The sequence below is a fragment of the Podarcis cretensis genome (assembly GCF_951804945.1).
Source record: "Podarcis cretensis genome assembly, chromosome: 5".
Lineage (NCBI taxonomy): Eukaryota > Metazoa > Chordata > Lepidosauria > Squamata > Lacertidae > Podarcis > Podarcis cretensis.
Window position 1 is genome coordinate 2,495,149 of NC_137174.1, and position 11,906 is coordinate 2,507,054.

An 11,906-nucleotide genomic window follows, 5' to 3' on the forward strand; every position below is an offset into this window, starting at 1 on the left:
AAGCTATGAACTATGCCGAGCAGGGCACCCAAGATGAACAGGTCATAGTGGAGAGTTTTGACCAAATGTGATCCACCTGGAGGAGGAACCGGCAAGCCACTCCAGTATCCCTGCCAAGAAAACTCCATGGACAAAGACAACAGGCATATAAAAGTTATGACGCTGGAAGATGAGCCCCTCAGGTCGGAAGGCGTCCAACATGCTACTGGGGAAGAGCGGAGGGCAAGTACAAGTAGATCCAGAGCTGATGAAGCGGCTGGGCCAAAGCCGAAAGGATGCTCAGTTGCGGATATGCCTGGAAGCGAAAGGAAAGTCCAATGCTGTAAAGAAAAATATTGCATAGGAACCTGGAATGTAAGAACCATGAACATGGGTAAGTTGGAGGTGGTCAAAAATGAGATGGCAAGAATAAATATTGACATCCTGGGCATCAGTGAACTAAAATGGACGGGAATGGGTGAATTCAGTTCGGATGACCATCATATCTACTACTGTGGGCAAGAAACCCGTAAAAGAAATGGAGTGGCCCTCATAGTCAACAAAAGAGTGGCAAAAGCTGTACTGGGATGCAATCTCAAAAATGATAGAATGATCTCGATACGAATCCAAGGCAGACCTTTTAACATCACAGTAATCCAAGTTTATGCACCAACTACTGGTGCTGAAGAAACTGAAATTGACCAATTCTATGAAGACTTACAACACCTTATAGAAGTGACACCAAAGAAAGATGTTCTTCTCATTATAGGGGATTGGAATGCTAAAGTAGGGAGTCAAGAGATAAAAGGAACAACTGGCAAGTTTGGCCTTGGAGATCAAAACGAAGCAGGGCAAAGGCTAATAGAGTTCTGTCAAGAGAACAAGCTGGTCATCACAAACACGCTTTTCCAACAACACAAGAGACGACTCTACACATGGACATCACCAGATGGGCAGCATCGAAATCAGATTGATTATATTCTCTGCAGCCAAAGATGGAGAAGCTCTATACAGTCAGCAAAAACAAGACCTGGAGCTGACTGTGGCTCAGATCATCAGCTTCTTATAGCAAAATTCAAGCTTAAACTGAAGAAAGTAGGAAAAACCACTGGGCCGGTAAGATACAATCTAAGTCAAATCCCTTATGAATACACAGTGGAAGTGAGGAACAGGTTTAAGGATTTAGATTTGGTGGACAGAGTGCCTGAAGAACTATGGATGGAGGCTCGTAACATTATACAGGAGGCAGCAACGAAAACCATCCCAATGAAAAGGAAATGCAAGAAAGCAAAGTGGCTGTCCAATGAGGCCTTACAAATAGCGGGGGAGAGAAGGCAAGCAAAATGCAAGGGAGATCGTAAAACATACAGGAAATTGAATGCAGATTTCCAAAGAATAGCAAGGAGAGACAAGAAGACCTTCTTAAACAAGCAATGCAAAGAAATAGAGGAAAGCAATAGAATGGGAAGAACCAGAGATCTGTTCAAGAAAATTGGAGATATGAAAGGAACATTTTGTACAAAGATTTCCATAATAAAGGACAAAAGTGGAAAGGACCTAACAAAAGCAGAAGACATCAAGAAGAGGTGGCAAGAATACACAGAGGAATTATACCAGAAAGAAACGGATGTCTCATATACCCCAGGTAGTGTGGTTGCTGACCTTGAGCCAGACATCCTGGAGAGTGAAGTCAAATGGGCCTTAGAAAGCACTGCAAATAACAAGGCCAGTGGAAGTGATGGTATTCCAGCTAAACTAGGCCAGTGGAAGTGATGGTATTCCAGCTAAACTAGGCTCAAGCAGTATGTGGACCGAGAACTCCCAGAAGTGCAAGCTGGATTTAGAAGAGGCAGAGGAACCAGAGACCAAATTGCAAACATGCGCTGGATTATGGAGAAAGCTAGAGAGTTCCAGAAAGACATTTACTTCTGCTTCATTGACTATGCAAAAGCCTTTGACTGTGTCGACCATGGCAAACTATGGCAAGTTCTTAAAGAAATGGGAGTGCCTGATCACCTCATCTGTCTCCTGAGAAATCTCTATGTGGGACAAGAAGCTACAGTTAGAACTGGATATGGAACAACTGACTGGTTCAAAATTGGGAAAGGAGTACGACAAGGCTGCATTTTGTCTCCCTGCTTATTTAACTTATATGCAGAATTCATCATGCGAAAGGCTGGGCTGGATGAATCCCTAGCCGGAATTAAGATTGCCGGAAGAAATATCAACAACCTCAGATATGCAGATGACACAACCTTGATGGCAGAAAGTGAGGAGGAATTAAAGAACCTTTTATTGAGGGTGAAAGAGGAGAGTGCAAAATATGGTCTGAAGCTCAACATCAAAAAAAACGAAGATCATGGCTACTGGTCCCATCACCTCCTGGAAAATAGAAGGGGAAGAAATGGAGGCAGTGAGAGATTTTACTTTCTTGGGCTCCATGATCACTGCAGATGGTGACAGCAGCCACGAAATTAAAAGACGCCTGCTTCTTGGGAGAAGGGCAATGACAGGCCTAGACAGCATCTTGAGAAGTAGAGACATCACCTTGCCAACAAAGGTCCGTATAGTTAAAGCTATGGTTTTCCCAGTAGTGATGTATGGAAGTGAGAGCTGGACCATAAAGAAGGCTGATCGCCGAAGAATTGATGCTTTTGAATTATGGTGCTGGAGGAGACTCTTGAGAGTCCCATGGACTGCAAGAAGATCAAACCTCTCCATTCTGAAGGAAATCAGCCCTGAGTGCTCACTGGAAGGACAGATTGTGAAGCTGAGGCTCCAGTACTTTGGCCACCTCATGAGAAGAGAAGACTCCCTGGAGAAGACCCTGATGTTGGGAAAGATGGAGGGCACAAGGAGAAGGGGGCGACAGAGGACGAGATGGTTGGATAGTGTTTTCGAGGTTACCAGCATGAGTCTGACCAAGCTGCGGGGGGCAGTGGAGGACAGGAGTGCCTGGCGTTCTCTGGTCCATGGGGTCACGAAGAGTCGGACACGACTAAACGACTAAACAACAACAACAACAGGTTATACCTAATGCTTTTCTGGACCAGATTACAGGGACAGACAGGAGTCCAAAGGATGGGCACAGGAGGCAGTGGGCAGGAGGATGGTATCATTTGATCCCCATGGTTAATTAACTGATGTCTGACTCCTCTCCCACAAAATATCATCTTATTCCATGGATCAAATCACAGTTCATCATTAATAAAATAAACGTAACAGTTGCTTTGCACTGTGTGGTGGCTTCTAATGATTAATTACAAGAGAAACTGAGTAATTCCCAACTGCTGTATTTTAAAACTGCTTAAATGCTAAAGCTCTTGGTTATTTGCTTTTTCTAGGTGTTATATACAGACTGGATAACCATGGAATAATTCTCCTGTATCATCTCTATAGTGCTCTATAGTGCAGTCAGCTTAATTTTCTACTCCTCTCTTTGCTGACTTTGCCTCTATGAGCAAGTGTGCCTTGAGAAGGCGTGTTTACAGAAAGGAGGGTGAGGAGAAGAAAGTACACTTGCAGGAGAGGAGGATGCTTTTACCTGTGGGATTATCTTGCTGCCGTCCATCTCCTTTCAGTATCACGAACAAATTGAGCCCAAGGCAACCATTTGCCTGGAAAGAAGACCAGGAGGCCCTGAGCTAAAACAGTGTACAAGAACTTTGCTGTCTATATTCCTCTTCTCTTGCACCACCTCCATTCCTGTGCCCTCTCACCCTATTTGCTAAGTCAAAGCCAACTTTGCATAATCTTTAGGGCTGCCAATTGACCAGAAGAAAATCCAGCATTGCCCGCTCTTGTGCCTTCAACACAGCTTGACCAGCAGATATTAGTAGGATAAACTTTTCATAGCATGGGAGATAAACGTCCCTGGGGCTTATCATTGCAAACCAAATGGCTGTCAAATACAGTTACAGGGACTGCTTGAAAAGCTGGAGGTTGATTGTGAAGTAACAAATGAAGCAAAATGTTGATCACAGAAAGGGTTTCACCTTAATATTATTGCTGATATGAGTATTAATGTTTGCGCGGAAAAATGAAGGAGGACTGGACATAGGTGTTTTATGTTGCTTCCCAGCCCCCAGGTAGTTATTGCTATTATATTAGCAAATTTGGACATGTAATATTTTCAGGGGCGTTACTTAACGGAACAGTTTTGCTCTATCTACTGAGGGGTCAACCGAATAGGCATAGGTGGTCAGGACAGTTACTGTTTTACATGGATCCCCCAAACTCAGAAACTCTTCATACACTGTTGGCCCTTGGTGGTGGGTGTGCAGCTCTCAAACAAAGCAACAGGGTGTTGCATCAGATTCTATGTAGTTAGATCTGATGTACTACAATCATGCATGTTTTAATATCCCCCTTTCTCAATCAATTATGAATCTTATTCCCCTCCCCCCAATTTTACAACTCTGTTTAGAACATTCAATATGCAGATATCAATTCTGTCTTTCTTTTTCTTCTCCAGGTGTGCAAAATGCATTACAGTCGTACCTTGGATCTCAAACAGCTTGCAAGTCGAACATTTTGGCTCCCAAAGGCCGCAAACCCGGAAGTGAGTGCTCCGGTTTGTGAACATTCTTTGGAACCCGAACGTCTGACGTGGGTTCCGCAGCTTCCGATTGGCTGCAGGAGCCTGCTGCAGCCAATTGGAAGCTGTGCCTTGGTTTCTGAACATTTTTGAAGTCAAACGGACTTCTGGAACGGATTCCATTCAACTTCTGAGGTATGACTGTATGTTCTAATGTATATTCTCTCTCCCTGTGAAAGGACTGACAGGGCTGGTGCAAATCCAGGCACCCCGTCTCCATGCCTGAATACAGCAACTCCAGTGCATGGGCAGAAAGCAGCAGAGTAGCAAATGCATGGGATCCATCTCCTGTGCAGAGTGCAAATACAATACGCACACAGGCAGCAGAATTCTTCAGTAATAGTTTAGTGAGGAGGCTTAAAAGTGTAAAAATTGATCCTCAGTAAGGTACAAAAACTTCAGCTCATAAGAGTGTGTCCAGTTACAGAAGTAAAAACAGAGAGGAAAACAAAAAGAAAGGACTGATACAGAACTGCTCAGCAGGCAGAAGATATATTGGCCGCCGCCGAGCAGTGACCTTGAGTCCCACAGACTCGCGTGACTAAACAGATAAACAACAGCTGCAAGCGTGTTTTTCGAGAAAGTTGAAGAAAGTTCTGCACCAATAAAACTCACAATCCTTGACAAGGACCAGATAGCTTCAGCTGTTTTGGGCTAAAAGAGTCAACATTACAATGATGCAAAAGACTGACATTGAAATTCATGATTTGGCAAAAGAAAGAGTCATAAAGCTATTATCGGAAATTCAAGACCCAAACCTCCATGTCAAGTGCAGGTCTGTCAGTTCATTGCAGTAGGCATTTAAGTCTGTGGTAGAGATATATTTTTCACAGTATGTGAAGAGCCTAGAACTCAGAACCAAACCAGACACAAGAGAAGGCGTTCTGTGCATTTTTACCTGCATCTGTCACAACCACATAGAAAACAAGGTATGTGTGTTGGTCTGGCATTCTAATGCCTGAAAGGGAATTCTTAATAATGGCTAACAGCATGGGCTGTCACATTTATTAGTGTTTATAAAATAAACATAAATAATGTGCCTCGTGCATTTATCTGCACATTGTAAATAAAGTTTTTGCAAGTTTCTTTGATTTGAGTTTGTCCTTGTCAACACATTCACAATCAGGCATATGCATTTTATTGGGCACAGCCCTTTGCTCACACACACTTCTTCAGATTGCAGCCAAAATATTGGTGCTGTGCTGAAACCTGTCCTCAAATATTTTCTTATTCTGCAGAACTGCTTCACTTTCCATCCCTGCTGCCATTGGAATTTCTTCATAATTTCAGCAAATGCAGGGTTGAACATACCTTAGCATAGCACCCATTTGGTGTGCACACATTCATTCCACTGAACATCTCTCCAATGCTCTGCAGCCTTCCTGGCTGACTGCACTTCTCAATCTGAAAACGCCTCATGGGAGGAGTTAGGTCATCACATCTTCCCCCTGGGCATGAATTGAAGCTGGGGAAGACACCGAGTGCCTGAGATCACTGTGTGCACTGGTATTACTTTCAGGAGAAGTATTTCCTTTAATTTTAAAATAAATATGCACAAATTTCTTTGAAAGTAAAACAAGAGTTCACTAGAATAAAAAAAGAACAGCAGTCAGGAACGCAGCCTCCATGGGTTCCCACACTAAAAGCAAAATTGAAGGTATCAGAGCTTTGTTTAAGGAAGTGGAGGCACCTAGGAAGGCTGCAGAACATAAATAATTGGAGAGATGAGTTGTAGAATGAAGGCCACCCTGAAAGACAAATGTGACAAAAACTCTACACCCCACCCATGATAATTTCAAAATTTTTATCTTTTAAAGCAATTTATTTTCATTTTTTATTGATGGCGAATGTTATGGGGGAGATATGGGATAAAATTAAGGACAACACTATAAAATATTGTGCTCCGTACACAAATTATTAAAACACAACCCAGATCCTCACCACCATTTTATGCTTTTCACACTGCCTGTCTTTTAATGGCTTGCGTGTGTGACTCCTCATAAATGAGAACCATATAATTTTTATCTTTTGCTTTCAAGCCTGCCAGCTCTGAGCCATCAAGTAGACTGATGTTCAGTGCATGTGTTGGGCCAGCCCTAAGATGTCACACACATATTTAAGTTCATTTTTAGCAGAACTGTAAAACTTGTCACCCCCAAGCCATGCATCACCACACATGGTCTCTAGGGTAGAGAAATTAGTTTTTCTACTTGCCTCAGAATGAAAAAACAGGAGATTGTCAGACCTTGGCAAACTATACAGCCGATGAGGCTGCATTTCTCAACTTCATGAGTCCATTAGTTCTGCAGGCCTGAACCCCAGACTGAACCCCAGCCATCCTTTGAAATTGGTCCTTCTTCAAATTTTATAATGCAGTTCGCTAGCCAAGTAATATGTAATAAAATGCATATCTTGGTGAAAATAGCATACAAAAATCCATTATATTAGGGGAAATGTGGAGAACAGAAGATTGGAAAAATGAGTAAAAGGTAAAGGTAAAGGTACCCCTGCCCGTACGGGCCAGTCTTGACAGACTCTGGGGTTGTGCGCCCATCTCACTTAAGAGGCCAGGGGCCAGCGCTGTCCGGAGACACTTCCGGGTCACGTGGCCAGCGTGACATCGCTGCTCTGGCCAGAGCCAGAGCCGCACACGGAAACGCCGTTTACCTTCCCGCTGGTAAGCGGTCCCTATTTATCTACTTGCACCTGGAGGTGCTTTCGAACTGCTAGGTTGGCAGGCGCTGGGACCGAGCAGCGGGAGCGCACCCCGCCGCAGGGATTTGAACCGCCGACCTTTCGATCGGCAAGCCCTAGGCGCTGAGGCTTTAACCCACAGCGCCACCTGCGTCCCTAGGAAAAATGAGTAGCCTGTCCTTAATGATTGATGGAATCAAATACAACCTGACAGCAATGAAAACTTTTGTGTCATCCTTCTGCAACTCCATGTCCCAGGTAGTCTTCAGCTATGACAAGGTATGAATTGCCATATGATGCTTCAGCCCTCAATTTAGTGAACCATTTGTGGTTTTGCTCTTCCAGCTTTTGTGGTCAAATTCTACTACTACGGAAATGACTGAGAGAACAATAAAACAACAACCAACCCACACACCCACACCCACAAAACCCCAAGCACAGGAAGTGCTAGGGATTGAAATGACCCTCCAAGATGCAATATAAAGTTATTAGTTACTCAGCATACCTGCAGAAGATCTAACCCTGGCCTTCTATGCCCATTCGGTGTGAGAAACAAGCATGAAGGATGACTTAAAATATGTTTTCTTTTTCATATTTATTTTACCTTAAAACATTTAATGATTTATTTATTGATGTATTTACTGATCGATGATGATAATGCTGATGACGTTCCCTTAACATAGGAGGCAAATGAATCACATTCAGTTCCCTTAACATCAGCACAGGGTCCAGGCTTAGGTTTGGGACCAAAATGGCCTTGACTGCCCTGATGACCTTCTTCAAGAGACGGATGGAGCATGTCACCCAGTTGCTTTATCTCAACAGCTTCTGACCACTCCATGCTCCTGAATGGTTTGTGTGAGCCTGTAGTACTCTTTTACAGTGGCTCCATTCCTACTCATAGGACCAAGAATCGCACTGGGGCTTTTGTGTCTGCCCTCTGGCAGTTGTGCTATAGAAACCACAGAAACAGTCCTAAGGAAATCTGGGGCATGTTTTTATCAATATGCTGACGACACCCAGCTCTATTTCTCTGTTATCTGAATCCAGAGAGGCTATGATTGTTTTGAACCCATGCCTGAAAGATGGATGAGGGCTAGGTCCATCAAAAGTCAGTTAACCTTCCTGCAAAATTATATAATAAACATTCTGTGTGCAATATAAATAGGGTAAACTCAAAGCAAAGAAACTTGCAAAAAGTCATATCTCTCTCTCTCTCTTCCACCAGCACATGCTGTTACTCTCATTGTTCACAGCTTCCTTGCCTTCCTCCTTTGAGGGAATATTTGTTGCTCTCAAGGGCTCTCCATTGCCAGAATGCTGGGGGGGGGGGGTGTTCCTTCTGTACTTCCAACAATCCTTTCCCACCTTATTGGTAATAATATATGTTATTGGAATTATATTTCAGGAAATGTTTCTCTCTCTTTTTACAACTACCACCACCACAACTCCAAATTGTATTTTTGATCCCTGAAAAATATGGGGAATATTCTACACATTTCTATCTCTGCCCACATGGGAAAACAGGTTCTATATATCATGCGTCAATCTGCACATGCAGACATGTCTTTAGCTACAATAATTTTGGGGGAAACTGTTAATATAAATTCAGAAACATTAAGCAAGCAAAGCCCCATAACTGCTATGAGCAGTTCCTTCCCTCCACACAGCTTTCAATAAACCAGATGTGGCGACTGCAGATCTGGGTGTCTTTGAGCCTGGGTGAACCAATAATCATGCAGAAATTAGAAACCTGGAGTTGATTTAAACACAAAAATGGTTGCCCGGATGAGGAGCACTGAGCTTCCTTCCCTGCCGTTACATTCCAGTAGTCACTCTTCCAAGGCACTTTTGCTGAGCCCCTCTGAGGCTAAAATACAGAAATGTACCAGGTGCACCAGGTCCAAGGGCTTGGGATCTGGCCCAGTGACTTGAAAATCAAGGTTGGCAGATCACTTGAGGCCACTCATTTTATTTTTATATTGACAATTCATATACAGCTTAATCACAAATGTATCTAATGGGTGTACAAAAAATGAAAATAAAAATCAGTTACAATTACAAAACCTGAATTCAGTTTAATAATAATAATAATAATAATAATAATCACTGCTTTTTTCTGGTCGTACCCAATGGTACACAGTACTGGCAACTCTTTTTCTGGAAAAAGCACTGATCTTTACATCCAACAGCAAGTGAGAGCAGCGGGAGGGAAAGGGCAGTGACACATCAGTCTCCTCAAGCGAAACCCTCTTCTCCCAGCCTTTCAAGTGGCTCCATGCGCCACAGCAAGCATGAAGTGAAGGCCGGAGCTCTGCTGCTGAGCATGTCCAAAGGATGGCGCAAGTGTGCTCCACAGGAGCTCTGCTGTTCTGGACATGCCTCATGGCAGCCTTCCCTTTTCCTGCCAGAGAGTGTGGTGGCGAGCTGCAGAAGGGCAGCCATGGAGGGAAGAGGGGTCATGCTGCTCATCGAAAGGGTGGACAAGCAGCAAGAAACGCTGCTCTGTGAGCAGAGATCAACCACAGGCTGGAGGAAGGCAGAAATGGCAGGCACTCTTAGGAGCAAGAGCCTCCAGCCCACCTGTAATCAGCATTCTTCTGCTGACCTTGCAAAGCCATTCCCAAAATCTGTGGGCCGCTTATGATCAATGTCTTCGTCGGTGCCCAAGCAATGACGCTAGCGCTGGGAAAGAGTTGCATGCCTCTGAGCATGTGCAGAGTGCCCTCCCTCTGACCCCCCACTTGCAGCTGAGCAGTACCGGCATTGGAGATTATTATTAATAATAATGTCTTTGAAGCTCAGTGACTGGGCAGGGATATAAGGGATCAGGTGACCTCTGAAATATCCTGGCCCCAAGTTGTTCATATACAGGCGCTGACCATTCCTGCCCCTCCCATCAAGAGAGCATGTATAAGCACCCCCCGACCTATTTCACCCCCATTCTGCCTTCTTCTGGGTCCAACAGGACCCATGCGTCAGCGATTGCATGTCAACTGGAGATGTCTAAAATGGCCACTGCCCGTATATTAATACATGAACCACGAATCGGATCTGATAGTACATGGGCGGCCAGTACAAGCTTTTGAGTGCAAGAGTTATGTGCTGTTCATAGCCTCTTTCCATCAACCACCTAACTACAGTGTTGTCTCTATGTGGCAGACCCATATAGAGTGCATTACAATACAACCCTGACCATGTGCATCTTCTGGAAGACACTTCTATCCTTGCTGGTAGAGAAGGAAGCATCATAATAATTAACATATTGTTATGCCCACATCATCCCAAGGGCTTGGGAAGAATAAATCCAATTAATTAAAAAATAAAAATAACTGATAATCTCAATTTAAGACAGGCAGTACATATTTTTATTTCAAACTTTACTTTTCCAAATTTATTCTGTTTATTTTAACCTTAATCCATAACAATATTTTGCTGCCACATTTTTAAAAATATGCTTGAGTTCTAAAAAAAAGCACTAAATTATTTTAATGACATATTATTATCTGTGCTATTGTTGTAGATAAATAGGCTACAGTTCAAAATATACTCTAACAGATATGATAGCAAATATTATTTCTAATGTTTACTGCGCCATCTACAAAGCTTTTATTGTGCTATTTATATCTCTATGGTTTGACATTTTAGTCCGAGAAATTAGGAACTAACTCCTTTATAAAATTTCCAAGGATGATGTGTTTGAAAAAAGAAGTTATTCTTTTAAATTTCTAGCAGAGTATTATACTGAAGTAACAAGGAATACCTTGAAGGCCCTAAGATTAGCTGCGGAAACTTATGGAAGACAATAACTTTTCTCTTTTACTTCTGTTTGAGGTAGCTGTGAAAAACCTTCTCTTGTGGGAACTGAACTCTTTCTCTCTACCAAGGTCTGGTATCAATTACTAGGGATTTAGAGACCCCATATAAAAGACAGTGCCTATTTGTTTTGAAATTTGTTTTGTGATTAAGCTGTCAGAATGTCGCACAAATGCCAAGGCAAGTTAATTTTTAAAATAATGCTTTAATGAGCTATGCAAGAAAGGTGAAACTGCATGTCTTTTTAAAAATGCTAATTGTTCAGTTTTTTAGTTGATTTTTCTATTTTTTTATCATGCTGACCTTAACTAGTCATTTGGATAGAGCAGAAATATTTCATTTCGGATAATGCAATTCCTACACATTTTGAAACTATAAGCAAAGCTACAAGTTTACCACATTCTCTATTTTGACCTGTATAATTTTTCACCACAGATATTGCAATAGTACCAGTCTGAAATAAAAATGGAATTATTCAAGAAAACAGGCAAATTTGGGGCAACCTTATTAACTTACTTTATTCCAGTTATATTTTTCTACCTACTTATGGCTGTGATCTTAAATACATTTTAAAATAATTCAAAGGTACCTACTTCCAAGGAAATCTGCTTAGGAATTAAATGTAAAACTGGAGACGTATAGTACTCCAAATTAGGTGGGGGAAAACCCAGGAACATTAAAATAAAAAACACTTAACTCAATCACAATACAAACTGTTGTGATGGGCAAAAAGAAAACCATCAGGGAATATGTAAGCAAGTGTCTGAGTCGGCTTAAATACTAAACTAATTCTGCATTCAGACAATCCTCCAAACCATGA

The 11,906-nt window shown here is 42.4% G+C and overlaps 1 long non-coding RNA gene across 6 annotated transcripts in view; it reads right to left on the reverse strand.

The window, feature by feature from the left end:
• Positions 1-11,906, reverse strand: part of LOC307215802 — a 204,670-nt gene that overhangs the window by 83,825 nt on the left and 108,939 nt on the right. The gene's annotated exons all lie outside the window — the stretch shown is intronic.